The sequence below is a fragment of the Pipistrellus kuhlii genome, unplaced genomic scaffold (assembly GCF_014108245.1).
Source record: "Pipistrellus kuhlii isolate mPipKuh1 unplaced genomic scaffold, mPipKuh1.p scaffold_m20_p_7, whole genome shotgun sequence".
NCBI classification, from domain to species: domain Eukaryota; kingdom Metazoa; phylum Chordata; class Mammalia; order Chiroptera; family Vespertilionidae; genus Pipistrellus; species Pipistrellus kuhlii.
In genome coordinates, this window is record NW_023425573.1 from 47,389,453 (window position 1) to 47,410,077 (window position 20,625).

A 20,625-nucleotide genomic window follows, 5' to 3' on the forward strand; every position below is an offset into this window, starting at 1 on the left:
GGGTTTCTGGTTATCCTTTGATTGTATGTTACCAAGCAAATATTTAAAAGTTGCATAATCTTAGACAAGAAACCTCACCTCTCAGAGACTCAGTTTCTTTATCTGCAAAATGGAAATGACTAGAAAAGTTAAATTATTCATTAAGCACTTAGAACAGCGCCTGGCATACTTTAAGTATACAATAATTATTAGTTCAAATTCTGATTATGATTTTTATTATCAACAGATTCATTTGATGCAGAAAAAGTAATAAGAAATTCTTTTCAAAAGATTAGATAATTTTTTTTGTAAAAACAGTTTTGTATAAAACTCAAGGACATAATAATGGAAAGGGGAGGCAAGTTTTTCTTGTCCTTAAGGGCTAAGTCTATGCAGCATTTAGCTTTTTATCTCTCATTGCATCTTATAAATACTCTTACAGTCCCAGGTCTGTGGTAATCAAGGTCTGTTTATGAAATGTATGAAAGAACCAAAAGAACAAATTAATAATAGAGCAAACTCACCCCACAACTTGAGTTGACCTCACCAAAATTTTGTCCATGTGGCTTTACTTTTATATACCTTTTTCAGCAACTTCAAGAATTTCTGTTCCATATAGGAAAATGCTGAGTCAGTGTTCTTGACAGTAATGAAAAAGGGGAACCCAGGAGCTGGAAATAAAAGAGGAAGGTAAAGTACGTGACAGAACTGGAGTAGAGAGTTTTGCAATAAAAAGTTTTTTGCAGAAAAGGAAAGAATGTGGAGATAAAATAGACTCCATGCTTGGAGATACACCTGCATGTCTGTAAGAAGGCAAGAATGTGATTCTAGTAAAAGGCTATAGACAGTTTTTCTGAGTTTTACCATCAATAAAGGCTGTTGCCAACACTCACTGAGTCTTTTCTATGCACCACACAGATAAAATTATTTAATCCATGGCCACAGCAATGTAATTGAAGAGGCACTGTTAGCCTCACTCTGTGGTTGAAGATGCTGAGTCATAGAAAGTTTTTAAATGTCCCTGAGGTTACAGCTGGCAAATTGCGAGGGCAGGATTGAATCTAGGCAGTCTGACTCTAGAGGCTGTCAGCTTAAGCACTGTATGACACCGTATGTGAAAATCTATGTAATTCAGACTATTCCAAAAACAGTTAAATAAATGCTAAATAAAGGTTTCTGCACCCCAAAGATTCCAATTATTCTTTATCTCTGGGCCCAGAATGTGGATACCATCAAAAGTGAGTCAAAAATTAGAAAAGCATTGATTATTTGAAAAAAAGATAAGGAACAGGAAAGAAAAACAAAAGAAGAGGAAGCCTCTTTGTGTAAAGGTTATCCACAGCATCAGCAAGCAAATTTAATAGGCATCTTAATTGAAACTCCAAAGGAGGAAGATTCTAAAGATTTCCTTAAAATATCTTGAGGCAGTAATTGGAAATCTATTGCATGCACTATTCAGTTTATGCACTGTAGTTACAGTTTTCATCTGTCCAGGATCTATACTTGTCTTCTGAAAAGACCCCCTGGTTTTCCATTGAGAAATCACCTTCCATCTCAGGGGAAGTTCTCATGAGAGTGGCTCCATTTCCAGCCTGGACCTATGATCAGTCTGGCCATTATAGATCTGTATCCCTCTGATCAGTATGTATGGGAAGTCTACCAGCCATGGGATCTTCACTGAAATTACTGGGAAAGAGAAGGGTTCTAGCCAGGGATTGCCCAACTGATGTGCTCTAGCCCTGGATCTGGTGGTGGCCATCTTTTTCCATCATCTGAAGGAGCCTACCTGACATACAGACAATGCAGGGGACCTCAGGGAAGGCAGAATGAGAGGGACATCCAGATTAAAACACTAATATGAGACATTTAACATGCCCACTGATAGTCCCTTTAATTAGCCAGATACCTTTCCAATTTTAATTTTGTGGTCACAGAAAAAAAGTGTAAAATAATTGTTTCATGTAAGATCTTAATTCGCCTACCTCTTTATTCCTTTAAGTTCTTTGCCTGTGAATTCTTCTTCTATGGTGTTTTTAGGAATTTAAACATCACATATTGGGTGGACTATCATAGAGCTTATTACATATTTATTCATACAACTGTTTTATTATAGTGCTATTTATTATATCTAACAAGAGATCCAAGACTGTTAAGAACTTAATATAGAATTTCTTAGACATTGTATTAAATTAATTAGATTTCCTTCTTTATAAATTAACATATAAAATGGAAATCTGAAATTAATGAATGTACATAGAAAAGTGGCCCTCAAATTTTAATGTGCGTATCAATTACCTTGGAGACTTGATAAACTGAAGATTCCAGGGTCCTATCATCAAAAATACCAATGAAATATTTGGGCCTGAAATCCAAAACTCTAAGTCTTAACTAACCTCTTGAAGTGATTCTGATGTAAATAGTTTCAGACAAACCTGAGGTAATCTTACAGTTCTCACTGAGCATCAGCAAAGATGTTAGTTTGAGTTTGTAAGTTATGAAAAGTAAACAAACTCAGAGTTGCCAGATGGAAAGGTAGTAGAGCAGTTGAGTGAAAAAGGTGGAGGTATTAATTGGTAATTACAATATAGTCACATGGATGTAAAGTACAGCATAGGAAATACCTATAATAATAAAAGCATAATATGCTAATTAAACTGGACAATCGAATGACCTTCCAGATGTCATTCCAGACATCCTTCTGGATGAAGCTGTAGTGGAGTGGCTGAGGCAGAGGTAATTAGGAGCAATCAGGCAGGCAGGCAAACAGTTAGGGATAATCAGGCAGGCAGGCAGGCAAAGTGATTAGGGGCAATCGGGCAGGCAGGCAAACAGGGGCATCAGGCAGGCAAGCAAAGTGGTTAGGGGCAATCAGGCATGCAGGTAAGTGGTTAGGAGTGATCAGGCAGACAGGCAAGCAGTTAGAGGGGATCAGGTAGGCAAGAGTGGTAAGGAGTAATCAGGCAGGCAGGCAGAGGTGGTTAGGGGTAGGCAGGCAGGTGAGCAGTTAGGAGCCAGTGGTCCTGGATTTCGAGAGGGATGCCCAAATGCCAATTTTGGCCCAGGCAGACATCCTCCCAGGAGTCCCGAATTAGGAGCGGGTATAGGCTGGGCTGAGGGAGACCCCTTTCCCCATGCACGAAGTTCATGCACTGGGTCTTTAGTAGTCAATAATATTGTAATAACTGTGTATAGTGCCAGGTGAGTTACTAGAATTAGGGAGGAGTTGACTTTGTAAATTATATTTGTCTAACCACTCTGCTATACACTTGAAACTAATACAAAATAATATTGAATGTCAACTATAACTGCAAAATAATTTTAATAAAAGACTTCATATAGTTAGCATGCACGGAGAGCAATTATTTTTATCATGCTGATTATAATAGAACAACAAGACAACAGACTTAGTCATCTTGGTATATTTAAAGCCTGCTTTCTTTTCTCTTTAAGTGTTAAGGTTCCAGAAGGTTAATACAGTAGTCCCCCATTACCTGTGGTTTCACTATCTGTGGCTTCAGTTACCCAGGGTCAATTGGTCCAAAAATATTAAATGAAAAATTCCAAAAATAAAATATTTGTAAGATTTAAATTGCAAGCCATTTTGAGTATCACGATAAAATTTTGTGCCATCCTATGCTGTCCTGTCTGGATATGAATCATCCCTTGGTCCAGTGTATCCACGCTGTGTTTGTTCCCCACCTGTTAGTCACTTAGTAGCTGCCTCTGTTATCAGAACTACTGTAGTTGTATCTCACTGTTTGTGTTCAGGTAACTCTTATTTTATTTAGTCAGTGGCCCTAAAGCAGAAGATGTTGATAATTCAGATATGCCAAGGAGAAGTCATAAAGTACTTCCTTTAATTGAAAAGGTGAGTATGATAAGATATTTTGATAGAGAGACCACATTCCCTTACTTTTATTGCAGCATATTGTTATAATTGCTCCATTTTGTTATTAGTTATTGCTGTTAATCTCTCACTCTGTTTAATTTATAAATTAAACTTTAGTATTGGTATTATGTATAGAAAAAACATAGTATGTATAGGGTTCGGTGCTACTGGTAATTTCAGATGTCCACTGGGGAACATATCCCCCAAGGATAAGGGAGGACTTCTGTACTGTGCTGGTTTTTAAGCTTTTGTCTCTCAGTGCCAAACTTGTGAATCTCTGGAATCAAAGGAAACTATATACCATAATTGCGGGTGCTTCTTGAACCCATTTACCAAATAACTTGTAAGGCTGCAAATTTTGAATGGGCTCAGAACAAGAAAAGACTCTGTAGCACATCCATTCTGCAATACTAGCGGCTCTGTCTCCTGGACTGTAGAAGAAAAGACTAGTAGAAGAGATTCATTTCACCCAAGACTGTCTTTCAATATTTTGGGTTTGTAATTCTTGGTTATTTTCTCATTCTTGAAGAAAAGATGAAAACAACTTTTTTTTTTCTCATGAAGGGTGGTTGCATATACGTGTTGTTATTTCTGTATGGAAATTAAAATTTGTTTAGAAAGGTGCATATAGATCTGAGTAGCCCAACATTTGGATGGTGTCCATTTCTCAGCTATTGCTTCTCAGCTGCAAACACATCCATCTATACTCTGCTTTGGAATCCTGTTGATAGAAGACTGCAAATTGTATTACTCATTGGCATCTGGCTCTGTGATAGGCTATTAACAGAGGACACGACAGGGGAACAGGAAGGCCAGAGGAGGGAGAAAGGACTCATTTCCTTCTGCTGGCTTTGCCCCAACAATTGGTTCAACGGCAGTTATTTCTACTCTGTCACTCTCTGGTGCTCCCAGAATCAACCTCATTATATCCTCTTAAACATACCAGCTTCAGACAGGTATTGCCACCTCCTTACAGGTTTTAATTTCAAACCCTCAGGGTCTCTGTCCGATTTTCTAGGTACTAATAATTTTCCTTTATCCATCCAGCCCCAGGCTGGTAACTATTCCTGTCATTACTCCCTCTGTCTAAATGCAGTGCCTCCCTTTTTGCTTTTTGACTCTCTAGCAACTGTTTCACCAAGGTCTAAGACTAAATTCTCTCTGATAAAATAACTAGTATGGTTTCTTTTTCCTGATTGGACACTACAGGATCCAAATATAAGCAGCACTGTTAACTTAAGATGGTATTTAGCAAACAGGATTCACCTATTTAGTTACACGGAGACTTCCAGTACTAATAGCATTTCTACTTTTATAACACAGGTCAACAAGCCTTTATTCCAAGTTTTAAGGGTCAGAAATGGTTCAGAATTCAGAATATTTCAGATTTTTAAAAGATAATAGTGTATGTACATTAAATTGTGTAATAGATTCAGTGGCGTATGGGACACAGAGTGCCTCATAATGAAACAGCAGAAGCAATAAATATTTCCTCAAATCAGTTCAGGTAAGTTTTGCCACCAAATGATTTACAGGAAAACAAACAAACAAACAAACAAACAAAAACAAAATAAAGAACTTGTAGTTTGCAGAGCTTTTTAATTTGGGATTGTAGATAACGTATTTTGAAACTGCATTTTATTAAAAAAATTACCAAAGGACTAATCAAAGAACCAATATTTTTTAATGTAAGATTAAAAGTGTGCTAGAGTATTTTCAGGAAAACTCTAAGTAAATCTGGGTAGGGAGGTAATGTCTGACTTAAATGTAGGAGAAATGACAGAGAAAAGTTTTGAACAGACTACACTGGTAATCTTCAGGAAAAATTGCCCCATTTACCTGAGAGTCAATGAATCAGTTTGATGATAGATGAAAAAATCTACTCTGACAGCAAATGATAAGGAGTATGCATGTGAGGCTAGTTTAATAAAATTGCATCTAAAATTCAGACAGCGCAACTCTATCAGAGGATTTGTGACAGCACTTCGTGGAACACGTCCTAACATGCTCATTCATTACTCTACTTTTCTATATATTGCAAAATTACCCCCAAATATATACATATATACTTCAACATAAATACATTCCTGATCATTGAAATATACCAAAGCTGATTGCCAGAAGACCTCAGAGGAGAAACAAGTAAAAATGATTGGTGCTGGGAAAGGGGAGTTAAGGGCAGAGGGATTTTATTAGATTTTTCTGTCTTGTTTTATTTATAACTAGGTGAATATAGCAATTTAATAAAAGATTTTTAATTGCTGTTTTAAAATGCATAGACTTAAGGTGAAACATCTCTGAGCTGTAAGGAATAAATGCTTAACATGCAGAAAATAAATGCGCAGTGCTGTACTTTCTGAATAGCAATTTAAAATTTGGTTTAACAAAGTCTATTTAAGTTAGATTGATTCAACTTCTACATCTAGGTGACTTAACACACACATTTCTACCCTTGCTGTCTTCCCTGAAACCAACCTAAACATCATTGTTAAAAACAGAGACAAAGGCTTTATCTCCAATGAAGTTGCAGCATAACCACAATCTCAGGCCAGAAACTAGGAAAACCAGTTGCCACAAGACAACAGATGCTAGACCATATTGAAAGAGGCCAGGAGGACAGACACCAGACTGACAGGTCTTGTACAGCAGGCCAAGTTCCCCCCAAGTAGCATGTGGCCCTGAGGGGCTCAATCAGTGATCCCTCAGTGAAAGAGCAAATTCTTGGAGTTTTCCCAGGAATATCCCTGTTGCCTGCTCTGACCTGCTAGCAGGAAGAGGGGGCGGGGGTGGTGGAGCTGGGTGAGTAGCATGGACTCATGACATTTGCACAGAAGTCTGCCTGGGTGACAGGAAGGAGAAGGAAGGATAAGGAGCAATCCGATTCTGAGGCAGGTGACCACAGAAAGTTGAGTTTATTTTTATAAACAGTTCTTACTCTTTGCCAAGAATGGCTAGAGGTATCTCACAAATAGTCACTCCATCCTGATAGCCCTATGAGGTGGGTGGGATTAACATCACCATCCATGGGACGCTGAGGCTCTGAGAGGTTAAGTGACTGGCACAGGCCATCGCTTGTAAGTGGCAGAGTCTGAAATGAGCCTGAGCAGGACCCCTCCAGAGTTCATGCTCAGAAACACTGAGTGATCGTGGCTCTTTGAAGAGAAATAGAAATGAGTGAAAAAAACAAAAGAAGGAATGAAGAAAAGAGACATCATCACACATAAACACCTTTATTGTTACTAGGGAGAAGGCCAACCTGCTCATCAGAAGAGGCTACAGAGAATGCTGGAACTCCTGGGAAGAGACTCTATTCACAGGAAGAGCCCTTAACAGAAAGTGCTAGAAAGTGTTCTGGGACTTTCATAGCTTCCATAAACTCTCAGTTTCTCAAATTACACTGTTACCTGGGCTTAGTCCCCTGAATTGAAACTGCTTCAGCTCACACTCTAGGTCCCTTTCCTCCAAATGATTGAGGTCATACTATTTATGACCACATGATCCTCCTCCAAAGACAAGTAATAATCAGAAATGGAACCATGGGACCAATAAGGAAGAACAGAACAAAACAAAGCTAATTGATTAGACCTCAGAAAGACAGGTAAAGTGAGCAGCTGAAAGAAAATAAAACAAAAACAGAAAATAAGTAGAAAACAAATGATAGACACTTAATCATGCTTAAAACAGAGTAAGGATATGAAGGAAAGAAAATCTAAATCACACACACACACACGCACACACACACACACACACACACACACACACACACACACCACATGTCCTGTATCATGCAGGTCTCACTCTGAGGCCAGCAAGAAATCACACTATCTCAGAAGCAACTAATACCTATAGGCCAGGGTGCTAAGGAAAAAGTTTCCAAAGACTCTAAGATTTCTCAAATTACTGTGGCTTCAACTTAGTTCTCTGGCTCATCCCCTACATGTCTCCTAAAAATAGCTTATTCAGAAAGAATTCTCCTCATTTAGAAATCAATGATTTTTAAAAACAGAATAAGCTTAAAATCTATAAAAATTCAGGTAAAAGAGATAAGAAAAAAATCAGATAAAGAAGACACATGCACAATTTTTTTTTACCATAAAATTAGTTAAAGAAGTCTTCATTAAATAAGATAACTTAAAATAAAATAATGGTCTTTATGCAATAAAAAGAGCAGAAAGCTAACATTTACTGTGTGATTATTAATTTCCAGGCATCACTCTAAGCAAACTATTTAAACCTAAAAGATTAAAGAACATTCCTGTAAGAGTCAAGGCAATAATAATAAAATCACCTAGATGGGTTAAAATAATTTAAAAAGATAGCTTTGAACTTCATAGCAGTACCCAACTCTAGAAAACAATGGGGAATATCTACAAAAATGTAAAGGAGGTAAAACCAACAGAGAAACATTAATGTAAGTATAAGAATAACAGCTATTTTCAAACATGAAAACTTAAGAATATAATTCATCTGAATCTTTTTATATACAATTTCAAGAACAACTTCACTAACCAACAGATAAAGAAACTAATATCTTTAAATGGACTTAAATGTAGAACTAAAACTAAACAACAATGGAGTTACAAAATAAAATGTAAATGTTAAGAACCAAGGTGATCTAGAAGTAATGTTACTCAAAAATCTACAAGTTATTAAGGAGAGTGAAATCAGCTCTTATGGAAAGGGGGCATGATCAGTTGTTTAAACCCAATGATGTTCACAGCTAACGTAGTACATAGTGATGAATGATTGAATGCTTTCTGCGTAAGATTGGGAACGAAAAAAGGAATTCCTCTTTCATCGTTCCTATGCAATGTTGTTATGTTGCTCTAACAAGAGCAATGCAGCAAGGGAAAGAAATATAAGGCATGCAGGTTGCAAAGGAGAAAGTAAAGCTCTTTTTTATTTCTAGATTACATTACCCTCACCCCATAATCAGTAAAAAGCTAAAAACTAGGCAACATTGATGAAGGAAATCAAAGATGTGATAAGTGCTATTCTATGTTCATGGATAAACATATTTAATATTATTCTAATGTCATTTTTATCCAAATTCATCTGTAGATTCAATGCAATTACCAATCAAAATCACAGAAGATATTTTCATAGAAATCAATAGCTGATTCTAAGTTTATATGGAAAATCTGAGGTCCTAGAAAAGCCAAGATGACTTTGAAAAAGAAAAACAAAGTTGAAGGCCACATACTGTCTGATTTCAAAATTTATTATAAAGCTATTATATTCCACAAAGTGTAATACTGGAAAAATGATCGAGATATAGGTAATAAGATAGAACAGAAAGTCCATAAATAGACCCATGTATTTGGTCAAAGGCACCAAGATAATTCAATGGAAAAGGAGAGCCTTTTCAACAAATGATGCTGAAATGACTGGGCATCCATAGTTTATACAAAGGTTCTAAAAATACAATAAGAAAAACAACCCAATTTGTTTTAAATGAGAAGATTTAAATAGACACTTTGCCAAAGAAAGATTCAAATGGCAAACAAATATATAAACATATGTTTGACATTACTAGTCATTAGAAAAGTTCAAATTAAAGCCTCAATTATACACCATCACACACCTAGTAGAATGGTTAAAGTTTTAAAAGATGACAATACCAAGGATTGAGAATGAGGTAAAGCACTGGATCTCTCATACATTTCTGTTGGAAATGTAAAATAGTACAGCTGCTTTGAAAAATAGGTAATTTCTTACAAGGTTGAACATACACTTAACTATCCACTACTAGGTATTTATCCAAGAGAAGTGAAAACATATGTCCACACAAACACCTGTGTGCAAATTTTTCAAGTAGCTGTAGTCATAATCCCAAAAAACTAGAAACAACCCAAATGTTTCTTGACCTGGGAGTGGATAAACAAATTGTGACATACCCATACTTAGCAACCTAAAATAAGAAAGTACTGACACATGCAACAACATGGATGAATGTAAAATTGTTACGCCAAGTAAAATAGGACAGGCACTAAAGATTACATAATGGATTACTCAGTTTATATGACATCCCTGAAAAGCAAAACTATAGATAAAAATCAGATCGGTGATTGCCAGAGGCTGGAAGGGTGTCAGGGGTTAGCTGCAAAGGCCTACAGGAGACTTTATGATGTGATGGGAATATTTTATTATATGTTGATTGTGGTGGTGGCTACACTATAGTATAAATTTGTCAAAACTCAAAGAACTGTACACTTAAAAAGTGTGAATTTTGCTACATGTAAATTATACCTCAGTAAATTTGATATTCAAAAAGAAACCAATTTATATAATCATATAAATTATAGTTGTAACAACAATTATATAATTAACTAGAGGCCCAGTGCATGAAAATTCATGCACTGGAGAAGGGTGTCTCTCAGCCTGGCCTGTCCCCTCTCATGGCCTGGGAACCCGGAAATCAGGGGAAGGCAACGCCCCATCACACCTCTACTGCTGCCACTGCCAGCAGTGCAAGTCTCAGCCAACCATGATTATCTGAGCCTCGGGCGGCCCTGGGTGGTTAGGCAGTCACCATCTAAGGCTTACCTGCACCTTGGGCTGGCCCTAGGCAGCTGGGAAGTTGCCATCCAAGTCTTGCCTGTACTTCAAACCAGCCCTGGGTGGCTGGGGGGCTGAGGGGACTGGGAGACTCTGGAGGCAAGTGCGGAGCAGCTGGACCCACCTGGGGGCAGGCTCAGCCATCCTGCACCTGCCACCCCGGTTGGGCTGAGAGAACTGGGCACCACCATCTGTGGGTGCCGCCATCTTTGAGGGCATAGCAGTCAATTAGCATATTCCCTCCTTATTGGCTGTGTGAACCACCATCTTTGTGAGGGTATGATGGTCAATTAGCATATTCCCTCTTTATTAGATAGGATTAAAATTAGGAATTGGATGAGAGGTGTGTGAAAGTAGACATAAATTAATTTTTTTTATTCATAGTAAGGAAGGACTAGGTAGTGTCAAAAGTCAACAAACCAAAAAAAAAAAAAAATGCAAGCTTAAGTGTGTTATGAATTACTATGTAGAGTAACCACCAAAGGATTTAAAACACATCAAAAATTTCCTGGCCCTGGCCGTTATGGCTTAGTTGGTTGGGCATTGTCCTGTGCACCAAAAGGTTGCTGGTTTGATTCCAGGTCAGGACACATGCCTGGGTTGTGGTTAGATCCCTAGTAGGCTGCGTGCAGCAGACAACTAATCTATGCTTCACTCTCACATCACTGTTTCTCTCCCTCTCCCTTACTTTGTCTCTAAAAATCAATAAAAATATATTTTTAAAAATTCTGAACTATCAAAAGGAAAATACACATTCAATTTTTAAATAGTATATAGATAATTTAGCAAAATAGAAAATACTAGTAAAGCAATAACAGCAGAAATCATAAAAGATAAGAGAATTAAGGCCAAACCTATCTTCATAGCAATATACATAAATGGGATAAAGCCACCTATTCAAAGAAAAAATTATCAGTTAGGTTTAGAAAACCAAATTCAACTATTTATTGCATGCAAGAGATACATTTAAACCAAGGTTAAATACTAGACATATATATCAGACAATTATCAAAAAAAAAGGCTAATAGAGTGATTATGTTATTAAGGTCAAATGAAGTTGAATTTACAGCACAGCAAAAAGCATTCAATAAGACAAATAAGTTAACTTTATAATGATAAAAATTTCATCTGAATATCTGTCATGGATCATTAATGTCAAAAATGCTAGCATGAAAATTCTTAAAGCAAAAACTCCATAAGACTAAAGGAGAAATAGAAATACAGAAGTAAGGGGAGAAGTTCACTCATTCTCTTGATCCATGAAAGTTCACATAAATAGTGAAAAAGTGAAGATATAAAATAAAATTCTATATTTTATAAAATCCCTTTTAAATTTTAATCTCTTTAAAACATATCCCATCCTTTACCCTGAAAGAATATTTCATCTCTCTAAGGACCCAAAGAATATTCACAGGAATTTAGTTTATGTCAGACCATAAAATACTTTCAATATATTACAGCAAATAAAAATAGTACACATCACATTCTCCAATTATAATGTAAAGAAACTAAAATTGATTGTTTAAAAGTAGAAATATATCCCCAACTGCTTAAAAATTAAAACTATTTTTAAAACTAAATTAAAAGTTGACTTAAAAGGCAATAGAAACTAAAATTAAAGGATATTTAGAAAATAACACTAATGAAAACATTGTGCATCAGACAGAACCCATGTGTTGTGGCTGAAAACAATGCTCTGAGGAACAATTCAGAGCATTGACCAAATTATCAGGAAAAAAGAAACAAGTGAGCTCTTATTTAAAACAAGAGATGAGAAAAAGATAATGAAAACTTATTTGAAGAAATAATGACAGAAAAATTCCCCCACCTGGTGAAAGAAATAGACTTACAAGTCCAGAAAGCACAGAGAACCCTAAACAAAAGGAATCCAAAGAGGACTATACCAAGACACATCATAATTAAAATGCCATGAGCAAAAGACAAAGAAAGAATATTAAAAGCAGCAAGAGAAAAACAGTTACTTACAAGGGAACACCCATACAATTGTCAGCTGACTTCTCAACAGAAACTATGCAGGCCAGAAGGGAGTGGCAAGAAATATTCAAAGTGATGAATAGCAAGAACCTACAACCAAGATTACTCTACCTAGCAAAGCTATCATTCAGAATTGAAGGGCAGATAAAGAGCTTCACAGATAAGAAAAAGCTAAAGAAGTTCATTAACACCAAACCAGTATTATATGAAATACTGAAAGGTATTCTTTAAGAAGAGGAAGAAGAAGAAAAAGGTAAAGATAAAAATTATGAACAACAAATACATATATATCAACAAGTGAATCTAAAAATCAAGTGAATAAAAAATCTGATGAACAGAATAAACTGGTGAATATAATAGAACCAGGGGCATAGAAAGGGAGTGGACTGACAATTCTTGGGGAGGGGTAGGGAAGGGTGTGGAGGATGAAGAAAGAGACTAAAAAAATATCATACACCTATGGATGAGGACAGTGGGAGGCAGGATAAGGACAGAGGATGTGGTGGGAACTAGATGGAGGGGAGTTATGGGGGAATAAAGAAGAACAATTGTAATAATCTGAACAATAAAGATTTATTAAAAATAAAATAAATAAAAAAATCTTAAAAAGCACCAGACCTCACCAGTCTGGCTAATGACTTCATTCTAACCATCATTGCAGTCCTAAGTGGTCCCTCAGCATGGAGATAGAAGGGAAGAATGGCACTGACAGTTAATCTGATGAAGTGCAAGAAGAGAAACTACAGACTAATATGTAATTTATAAACAGTGCATAAAGTATAAACAAATTAATGGATTAATACACACTAGTCAAATGGGGTTCACTCTTGGAATGCAAGAAATAGTTCAAAATTAGAATATCTATTAATCTATTATCACATTGATAAGTTAAAGGAGAAATCCTATTTCATCATCACAATAAAAGGTAAAAGAGTATTTTACAAAGTTAAACTTTCTTCCATGTTTAAAAAGTTATGAATATAATATGTTCTCATATATGCATATGCATTCATATGTGTGTCTATAGATATATATTACACATATATATACACATAACCAAAATCTAGCATCATATATAATGAAGAATCATTAAAATTTTTGCCATTGTCATAAGAAACAAGGTAGATAATGGCATTCTCCTTGAGAACAGCACTGAAGTGAGATGGGAGGGGAAGCGCATTGGCAGCTGGGAGCAATGAGAACAGTATCAGAATGGGAAGGGGGCTATTTCAGTGCTAGCCAGTACCTGTGTGCCACTTAAGAACAATGTCATATGAAATGGCAGGGACATCATGACAAGATCAGAAAATTAGCTTCCTACAGGTGACTGGACAAATAGTAAGTAGTCTAAGGATAACGTGCTCTCACTGATACAGAGGGGGGATACAAGTACGGAAAGAATAAGAGTAGAATGAATACTATGGCATTGAATTGGAAGTGGGGCTGTTTGAACTCAGGGAGATATATGTGTATAAAGATTTGTCTGTGTTGCTCTGGGAGGGTCTGGGAGCAGTGACACTTCAGTGACCATGAGCGCAAATGGTCACCGAAACCAAATCCTGGTTTCCAAATATCACTCTCCCCTGAAAGGAACCAGAACTTCCTGGAGAACTGGCTTATTCCAGGAGCGTGCAGGTAAGGTACAAGATGAGCCTAGAATATCCTTTTATGCCAGAAAGTAAGAAAATGCTAAAGAATAGTGGGACATGTCAAAAGGACATAGATGGCAGCTTGAAACGGCTTCTAATATTCAATCTGGCACAATTTGGGGGATCAAAGTAAATAGATAGTGATGGGTTAAAAGTTATTGAATAAAATAGTAGCCTCTGAATCCATACTGACAAAAATAAACAAATAGGGAGAAGAGAAAGAGTAGAGTAAAATAAATAAATAAATAAATAAATAAATAAATAAATAAATAAATATGAAATGAAGGAATTGGACAATCATTTAGCAATAGTTGGAGTAAAATTCAGAGAAGAAATATCAATGGGTGCTGAAACTAGTGGGCAAATATAAAATGAAAATAGGAACATTTACATACTCTCAAGAATATCTCCTCACAAAATATTCATCACAAAGGAAACAAAAAATAACATTATAGTACAGATATCTAGCAGACATGTCTTAAATAATTACTCAAAGTTAATATCATGAATAGTGGTACAAGTGAACTTCATGGGACACCAGATAGTGTGCAGTGAGGAAAATTCAGCATCCTGTGATGTTCCTGCAAAAGATGCATAACGTGGGTCCTATCATGAAAAAACATCAGACAAACCCAAACTGGGTCATGTTCTACAATAAGGTTAGTCTATAATCTTCAAAACTGTCAATGGCTTGGAACACAAGAATAAACAAGGAAAGCATTCAAAAGGAAGGGAAGACTAGAAAGACATAACTATTGGGAGCAGCACATAATCCTGGAATTGACCCTCTCGCTGAAAAAGACATAGTTTGAACTCTATTCGGTTAAAGGCTAACAACCAGATTTATTTCTTGCATAAGCAATTTTATTTTTCCTTTAGTAATTAGTAATAAGAGAATATTTAGGCGTTATTTAAAAAGGCCTTTCTACAACTACCTTTCACCTAATGATTTTAACTTTTAGCATCCATGGAAAAGACATGGTAAATGGTTATCCTTTATCTTTAATTAGAGAATTTCAGAGTGAGGATTTGAGAAGTCACCTTCAATGTGACAAATGACGTATGTGTTCTCTCTTCTCTCTTTCACTATGCATTTATGAATATAATCAGTTACAGATGACACTCTTTTTAATGCCAACATTGTTTCAAATTTGGCCAATGAGTGCCTCTTCAATCTGGTTCTTATATACTTTTGCCGCATGTCCACTGGTCTTTGAGTATTTCCTTGCTTTCTCTGACTGCAAGACATCCCAGGCTAACTTTGTACTTTTCCTATTAATGTGCCTGAGAATCAGTCATTTTTCAAGGAGATGATTCCTTCCACTTCCAAGATATTTAAAAACCAAGATGAAGATGTTAAGTATAACTGTTGCTACTGGAATGGCCTTGATTCCAGACAATTTCAAAGGGTGTAGTTTAATAAGGGATTTATACCGATATGCTCAAGTCAGGTGTAGATATCAGAGGGTTTTTCCCCCCTTAACTTCTCTAATTTTCTATTTGTATCTCTATTGCTTACATTAAAAAATTTGGTTCCTAATAACATTAAGTGATTATCTTATTTGCTTTATTCTACTATATGTAAAATAGTTTCAAAATTATAATAAAATATTAGTACTAACAGTAAAACAACTGAGTTAAATTTTCTTTGAAGTTCTTTAAAATATCCTGTCTTTCAAATATCTCACCAAGAATGTCATCAGGGAAATGCAATCAAAAGTATTATGAGATACCATTTCATATCACTAGAATGATTATGACTCACAAAACAGATATTGTAGACTAGGATATAGAAAAATGTGAGCCCTCATACATTGCTGGTAAAAATGTAATGTTTCAACTTCTGGAAAAGAGTTTCACAGTTTTTAAAATGTTTAATGTAGTTTTATCAATATGATCTAGCAATTCTACTCTTAGATATATACCCAAGAGAAATAAAAATATATGTCCACACACAAACTTGTACATGTATATTAAGCATACTTTATAATACCTAAAAAATTAAAACCCACTAATGAGTGAATAAATAAAATGTACCATAAAGAAACATTTAATAGTATTGATTATTATTGTTATCATTTTCAGCAGCAAAAAGGAGGAAAGTTGTTACATGCTACAACTTATATGAACCTTGAAAACATGCTACATGAAAGAAATCAGTCACAAAAGACTTCACATACACTTATGTGAAATGTCCAAAATAGGCACATTTATAGGGTCAAAAAGAAGGTAAGTGATTGTCATTGGAAGGGCTAGGAAGTGGAAGAATTGGCAGGAATTACTAATAGCTACAGAGTTCTTTTTAGGGTAATGAAAATATTCTAAACTTATTGTAGATTGTGATGATGGCTATATCCGTAATTATATATATATGAATTATATCTCAATAAAGATTTCTTAAATAAAAGAGAACTTCCCAAACCTCATAAAAGATCAATAAAGATTTCTTAAATAAAAGAGAACTTCCCAAACCTCATAAAAGATAGCTATAAGAATCTCAGATAACTTCATATTTAATAGGAAAAGACTGATTGCATTTCCCTATGATCAGGAAAAGAAAATATGTATCTTTTCAACCATTTCTTTTCATCATTATACCAGAGGTCCTAACCAGTGCCATAACACAATCAAACAGGCACACAAACAAACAAATAAGTAAAATATTGAAAGGGAAGAAGTAAAAGGACATGATCCCAAAAATTGTGCAAAGGAGCTACTGGAACAAATACGTTAATTTAGAAAGGTTGCTAAATGCAAAGCAAATATATAAAGATCAAATCTATTTTAATATATAATCAATAAGCAATTGGAAAGCAAAATTACAAGAATAATTCCATTTAAATAGAATAAAAAAATAAAACACCTAGAGATACATTTGATAAAAATGCATGAAAGATCCATGCACTAAAAAGTATAAAAAGAAAATAAAGATATCTGAATGAATGGATTTAGATATCATGTTTCTGGATTGAAAACTGATAATGGTTAAGATATCATTTTTACTCAAATTGATAGAGATTCAATGCAATCTGAATCAAAATACCAGCAAGTTTTTTTGTGTAGAAATTGTAAAGATCTAAATAGAGCAATTTTGAAAAAAATTTCTTTTTTGAAGAACAAGGTTGGAGAACTTTTATATCTGACCGAGACTTATCATAAAGCTAAATTAAGACGTATTATAAAGCAAAAGATAGTATGGTGCTGCCATAGGAAGAAAGGTACAAATAAATGGAACATAATAGAGAACATAGATATAGAGTCACATATATATGGTGAATTGATTTTTGACAAAAGTGCCAACATAACTGAAAGTGAAAAGTATACTCTTTTCAACAAAGGTGCTAGAACAACTGGATATCCATATACAGAAAAATCAATCTTGATTTATTTTATTTTTTTTTACATTATACACACACAAAAATCTCTAAATGAATTATAGACCTACATGAAAGCTAACATTATAAAACTTTTAGATGAAAACATATTGAAAGTTTTTTGCAACTTTATGGTAAGCAAATAAATGAGTGAATAAATAAAATGTACCATAAGGAAACATTTACTAGTGTTAATTATCATTATTACCATTTTCAGCAATAGAAAGAAGGGAAGTCCTTTTGGCTAGGACACAAAATATATATATAAAAGCCTAGCGACTGTTACAACCAGTTCACCAGTCGCTATGACAACACACTGACCACCAGGGGGCAGATGCTCAACACAGGAGCTTCCCCCTAGTGGTCATTGTGCTCCCACTGCCAACCTCCAGTGGCTGGTCAACCTCCTGCAGTCCCACCCCCTGCCCCAATCACTGGCCAGGCAGAGGGATCCCACCCATGCACAAATTCATGCACCAGGCCTCTAGTAAATCATGAGAAAAAAATTAATAAATTGAGCTTTATCAAAATTAAAACTTCTATTCTTCAACAATGTCATTAAGAGATGAAAAGGCAAGTCACAAATTGGGAGAAAATATTTCTTGAATCTAAAATACACAAAGAAGCTTTATGGCTCAAAAATAACTTAAAAAATAATCTAATTTTTAAAAATGGGCAAAAGATTTGAACAGCTAACTATAAAAACAGGAGTATATATATAACCATTAAGCACATGAATAAATAGTAAACTCAATTAGTTCCAAGGGAAATGAAATTAGAGTCACAATGAGATGCTATGACACAATCATATGAAAATGGCTAAAATTGAAGATTGATAAAATTGTTAGCAGGTAATTCTCATTTTACTGGTGAGAATGCAAAAAGATAGAGCCACTTTGTAAACATTTGGCCAGTATCTTATAAAGTTAAACATACACTTATCATATGACCCAACAATTTTACAATTCTAGATCTTTCTTAGCACCTGGTTATATCAACTTTGGGTAGAAGTGACCCAAGCGTGGAATATATATGATGCAGAGGCTATGGCAAATGGTCTAGCTTTTTGGTCAGAGGCCAAAAAATAGTCAAAGGTTCAGCGCCTGGAAAGCAAGACATTGGAAGATTAAGTACATTGAGATCTAAGATATAGATGTGTGGATATACATATGGAAGTGAGTACCAAATATGAAGATCTATGTTTCACATGTCAGCACCCACTAGAAAGCATCCACCAGAGAAGAGACACTAACCAACCAAGTAGACAAAATGACTTGGACAGCTGGCATCAGCAACCTGTCATTGACTATATGGGCCCTTCCATCCTGAAAAAGCCAGAGATTTGTCCCACCAAGAATAAATAAATACTCCAGGTCTGAGTTTGCCTTTCCTGCCTGCAGGAGCCCCGCCCAAACCACCGAGGGCTAACAGAGGTCCACCATCACAGGATCCCCCAGAGACCACCAGATCCACTATAGAGAAGGGAATTTGCCTGACTTCTAAGGCTTTGGGATCCACTATTTGTACCATATTCTGCATCACCCACAAACAGCTAGCTTACTGAGAGGATTTTCTGTAAATAGTCTTTCAAGGTCATTCTGAGTTCTTGGTTTGTATCCCCATATTGGGCAGATTTTTCACAAGTCAAGCTTATTCTTTATTTTTTTCATCAGCTGCTTGTAGTGAGTTCCATACGGCCACAGGTGTCAGCTAAGGTGCTTCTCCAGACATGTGGGCTCTCTGTTGACACAGCTTGCTTGTGAGCTCCAGTCCTGCTTGTGTTTAACCCCAGATGTATCCCTGCCATCGTGTTGGATAGCCACTGGGCCTGCATGACCTTATGACTTGGTGGGACTGACAGAAGTGAGGTCCACATGCATGGTCTGTGGGTGAGGCATTCCATCTCTACTGGCCCAATCCCACCTTTAATAAGATAACATTTTCAGTTATTTCTGTTTTGTTTTGTTTTTTTTCTCTCATAAAGCAGTTTTACTATGCAATCTCCAGTTTCTGTTTTTTAGTAGTTCTGAAACAACATGCACAAAAGTGAAAGTCAAACAAAAGATGTATTTTTAAAGGGTGCTGGTTTTCAGAAATCAAGAGGTATAAAAATCTCACGTTTGAATTGTAATTTTGTGCTTTGTTTCTGTTAATTTTGTTCTTAAAACTGAAAACAAAGGTTAAACTCAACTGTGACCAAAGATTTCCATTGTTTTGCTTTAACATTTAGATTTTTGCCTCTATTTTATTAAGCATGATTAATACTAACACTTCTACTTTTCATTAAATTTGGGGCAAAGATAAAAATAAAATAGTCAACTGATTGCCCAATAGACGAAAGCACCCAGCATTCTCACACAAAAGCTTAATATTTGCTTATCAGTGAATGCACAAAAATCTCAATTTAATATAAAGAAGGGTTTAGGCATTTAAATTTGTATGTATAAGTAAAGGTTGTCCAAAAAGTCAAATGCTAAAATCTAATACCACTTATATTAAATTCAATTTAACATTTTAATGGAATGCTAACCTAATAAAAATGGCATTGGACAAGCCATAACGCCTACACATGAAAAGCTTCTCTCTGGTTTCTTAAATGTAGGTGCCTGTGCACCCTGCCCAGATCCCTGAGTCCTAACCACTTCAGTGAGCTGAACCATCTTCATTGCTTCTTCTCAGGTTCAACTACATCTCTTGGCCTGAGAGTGTTAACACTGAAATATGGAAAAGTGAACACCCCTCCTCTGTCTCCCTCCCAGCAGCCTTCAACTAGTGATTAAAGGGAGTTGACATGTAAATAGCCCAGTTCCCTAGCCCTTTATTGGAATAACACTGGGGTATGAGTTTTATGCCATTTTTCCAGATTTCTCTATGGAATTCAACTCGTCATCCACAGTGCTTGATAATGCACCCTTACTAGCCTTCCCTTCTGTGCCCCACTTCCTCATCCCCAACTGGTGCTTCCTACATTTCCCACACGAGTGAGTGCACTTAAATCCCCAATTTAGCCTGGCATCATTTGACTCTACCTCCACAGCTACAATTAGAACAGCTATTGGCTGTCCAGTGACTTCTCTGAGACATTACCTGCTTTGAGACCTAGCTGGGCATTGAATATTGAATAATTTTTCATCTAATTACTAAAATTCTATGGCACACAGAAAATAGAGTTTTTTTCTGA